At 31.4% G+C, this 4,689-nt stretch overlaps 1 non-coding gene across 1 annotated transcript; it reads right to left on the minus strand.

Annotated features, from left to right (window-relative positions):
* Positions 1-3,839: 3,839 nt before the first annotated feature.
* LOC131154714 (small nucleolar RNA snoR111) lies at positions 3,840-3,970 on the minus strand. The gene has a single exon (XR_009136628.1). It is a non-coding gene; the product is annotated as a small nucleolar RNA snoR111 (small nucleolar RNA).
* Between the last annotated feature and the right edge of the window lie 719 nt (positions 3,971-4,689).

The following is a 4,689-nucleotide window of genomic DNA, read 5'->3' on the forward strand; positions in this document are numbered from 1 at the left end:
TCTTGGGAGAAATCTTATTCTAGCTTGTGAATCTTTAGCATTTCTATTGCTAGATTCATAAAGCTCATCTTGCCTTTGTTGTAAGAATCCATTTTTGGGCATAACTCTAAAATATCCTACACTTCATTTGAAAAATATTTTTGAAAGAAAATTTTTTTATTGGGGTTTGCATCTTTGAAGTGCTTTAGTATATACATCTAACTCAAAGATTGCATTAGTTTTTTTAACAAAATCATATACTCACTGAGCTTTAAATTCATATCGTATGTGAGTGCATATAGAGCTTTATTGTTGTACAAATCTGCTTGTTTGAGTAGCACTTTGGTTGTACAAAAATATTATATTTGTTGTATTCCCGACGTGTGGTCGGAAGAAGATTGCATTGGCCTGTAATGTGCACTGGATTGCTTAGACCCGGTTAAGAAAGTACCAGATGGTTTAGACCTCATTAGGAAAACCAGGAGCACCTTTCTAACGTGTGATTGTAAAGGTTGGGGTCAGTCCTATAATCTGACCTGGGGTATTCCCTTGTCTAGTAAGGAGAGGGTATTGTAATCAGTGTTACTCCATTTGTAAATAAGCAATTAGTGGAATCCTCTTGCTTGTGAGCTTGAGGCGGGGACGTAGGTAGTGTTGGCCAAACCCCGATATCACATCGTGTGTCGTTCTCTCTTTCCCTGCACTTTAATTTTTCGCACTTAAATTCCTGCACATGTATATTTAAATTTGTTATGAATGTTCACATGTTTAAAATATTGTGAATAATTGGGAATTACTGAGTCTGATATATCTGTTTTATTTATATGCTCATTTTTATATTGTTGGGTAATTGGTATTTTCTTTGACAGACCATAGGTTGCGAAATACTGATTGTGGTTTTGATTAAACCTAGGAAGAATTTTTAAAATACCCAATTCACCCCCAATTGGGAATACACCAATTCTAACAATTGATGTTAGAGCCTTATTGCAAAAAACTTAATCGCTTATGCTAAAGATTGCAATGGCTCTTGTTGGTGTATCCACATTCGGAGAGGGACAGTAATTTACCAGTCTTCCTTTATTTTGTGGTGTCGATTACACCACCTGAAAAATTAGAATGAGCATATTTATAAAATCAATGGACCGGAGGGCCTAACAAATAACTGTTAAAGGAAATTACTTGAGAATGAAAGGTTTGCTCCACCCGAAAAGGAGCATTCATAGTGGAATCATTTGGCAGTATTTGCCAAAGGTGAGAACGTAGGCGGGGGATATGCCGAACCTCGTAAAATTTTGGTGTCTTCTCTCTTCCCTATACTTTTATTTTCTACACTATATATATTATGAATGAAAATTGTTGATTGCAGGACTTAAGTAAGAATTCAGAGAAGACTCTTAACTCTAGAAAATACGTGTTAATTAATCTTTTGCGAAAACCCACAAGGGAGTACATTGATTAATTTATGGAAATCTTGGTTAAGTGAGTGCATTACAAACAATCAAAACAGGGCTTGCACATACTTACAAGGTTGTTACCAAAAGCATCAAAAGTTTGATCGATTGATTTCAATTTTGTTAATTGATTGGATTGTTTATCTTTCAAGTACTTTGTTTAGTGTTTGGGTTGTGATTGTTATTTGGTTAATTTAATTAGGTTTGCTGTTGTAATTAAAATACAAAAAGTTTTAAAAAGGGCATAAATTTTTAATTAACCCAATTCACCCCCCCTCTTGGGGACGCTATTCTATTTTCAATTGGTATCAGAGCCTAGTTATAACACATCTTAAAAAGTAGTTATATAAAGATCTTAAATGACTCATATAGGAGTAACTCCCTTCAGAGAGGGCTAATTCTTAACCCAACCACCAATCTTCTATGGACATAACTATACCTTTTGGAAAAAACGTATGCAAATCTACCTACAAACTATGGATTGGAAAACTTGAGAGGTTGTCATGGATGGTGATCTAATTCCTCTCAAAATAGTAGATGAAAAACATATCCCGAAAGAGAAAAAGGACATGACTGATATAGATTACAAAATGTTACAAATAAACTCAAGTGCTATCAATACTTTGTATTGTGCTCTAGATGCTAATGAATTCAATAGAGTCATGGCCTGCAAAACAGCCAAAGAGATATGAGATAAGTTAGAAGTCACTTATGAAAGAACGATCGATGTTAGAGATAATAGTTGTTGATCTGGAAGTTCACTTGTGGTTGTTTCGTTTGGTCCATAAGTTCATGGAACCTAAGAACATTTTAATTTGCTATATTTTTTTTTTGATTTGTTGTTGTGTCAAGGTTGTGTGCGTGTTGGGATAGTCCTCAAATCCCAAAAGTGTGTTTCCATAGCTCGACATTTGTTTAGTTGAACAACATGCAATAATGATCTAGAAGGAAGAGTATTTAAGGTTTCTACAATATCAAACATCCCAAAAAGCAACACATCACATTGCATCTTTTGCTCAAAGGGTAATCATACGATTTGTACTTTATCTTGTATCTCTCCCACCACTCCTTGGATTATCAATATTATTGCTATTGACCATGTGACAAGTGTAACCACTTTCTTTTCTTCCTCCAATATCCTAAAATTCTACCTCAAGCTACCCTTACTAATTGATCCTTAGCCTAAGAAGTTAAACTTTTAAGTAAACTAATAATCTAACATGATATCGAGTTTGGCTGCCAAAAGGTCCTGAATTCTAATCTTGTTACCCCTGTTTATTATTTATTTGTTAAGAACTATCTTATTCATTACAAAGGATAGTGCTTATCATTTGTTTATCTTTTCACACAGAGCTTCAAAATATTATATACATTGTTGATCTACAATCTAATAGCTTAAAATATATATATATATATAGGTAAGAAGACAGAGTGAAGGCAGAACATAAATTTACAGCTTGTGTAAAAGTTGGTTTAGATAACACCAACACACAAAAGGATTGGTTTTAGCATGTTTATTATTCTCACTTTATAATTTTTGAATCACATACATTTTAGAAAGGAATCAAATATAAAAAATGAATATACATAATTGTAATATACTAATATCAATCAACAGAATTTAATTAAATTTACTTACAATTTATTTATATCAAATAGCATTATTAAATTTTTGAATGAATAGAATTGAATTTCATTAATTTTGAACAATTTTTAGATCAATTTTGCATTAACCTCAATGTCTTAAGTTACATCTAATTTTCTTAATGTTTATTTGTAAGAATAGAATTGACATTATAAGAGAAATCATATTGTGAAAATATAAAATTTTACTTATTCAAATAGAGTAAGGGATTAAATTTATATGGTATAATTAGCATATTTTATTAAAACAGATATTTTGCCAATCAAAATTTTAAAAGTTTAAATCATTAAAAAGAAAATAAGAAAAAATTCAGTTTCATTCTTAATTATAAATAAGAAAAGCATACGACGAAAATAATGCACAAAAAATATAATTTTACTCATTATTGATATTTTAATGTTTTAAGTTTTTAATTATGTCAAATTACTTTAATTTTTAAAAGAACAAAATAATAATTTTAATAAATCCAAAAATTATAAACCTATACTCTCAAACACGGTCTTCCAATGCAAGAAAAAATTAAAATAAAACTAAAAAGGTTAAACAATTACAGAGGAGTGCATCAGTTCAGTGGAGTATTCCCCATGGAGATCATTGCTCTCCAATCGGTTCAAAGTGAAGAAAAATTTGTGTTAAACATCACCTGCACTCTCATTTCACTTTTCTGATTCTTTTTTGTATTAAAAAAAATAGGAAATTTGATAAATGAAGGAGAGAACAAGAAGAAGTAGAAGAAGAGTAGTAGAAGAAGAAGAAGAAGAATGTGGACGAGCAACAATCGAATCGTCAATCCGAGAAAATGACGACTGAAACGATATCTCGCCTTCATTGTTCTGCCTCACTGTTCTTCGCCAATGATGAGACACTACAACATTCGTCTCCTCATTTTCCTGATCGAACAGAGGCATTCTCACAGCAATTTCATTCAAAAATCGAAACCTGAAAGGTCAAAAAGAAATAAAAAGAAAAAGAAATAATGAAATCGAAGATTATCAACAGAGTTCTGAGATTGGGCCAATCGAAAACCTAAATCAGAGAAGGAAACGAAGAACGGCGCCGAAGTTAGAAACCCTAATAACAGTGAATCCTTTCATACGCACACGGCTCCCTGCGGCCTTTTGTAGGCTGCAGGATCCGTGTGAAGTACCAACCCTAGACACCCTTCTTTCGTGTTATTACCAATAATGCTCCTATGCATTTTTAAAGTAAAAAATAAATAATAAAAAATGGGTATAAGCATTATCCGTACTAAAATTTGGTAAAAAAAATACAAATCTCTTCTGAAATTTTAAAATTTTAAACACCTTTCTTGAAATTTATTAAAAATACACAATTCTTTCTTTATGATTTGCAAAAAAATCAAGTTCTCTAAGAAGACGCTTATATCTTTTTGACAAACTTTAAGGAAGATTTCTCAATTTTTTTTAAACTTCAGATGATGTTAATTTTATTTTTAAAAGTCCAGGAGAATTTTTTATCTTTTTACCGAACATCAAGAGAATTAAGTGTCTTTTGTTCTAAAAAATATTATCATGAAATTCAATAAACATTAAGGGCAAAAGACACTAACCTCTTCTGAGATTTGACAAAAAAATTATGATTTCTCTTGAA

The sequence above is a fragment of the Malania oleifera genome, chromosome 4 (assembly GCF_029873635.1).
Source record: "Malania oleifera isolate guangnan ecotype guangnan chromosome 4, ASM2987363v1, whole genome shotgun sequence".
Classification (NCBI taxonomy): Eukaryota; Viridiplantae; Streptophyta; class Magnoliopsida; order Santalales; family Ximeniaceae; genus Malania; species Malania oleifera.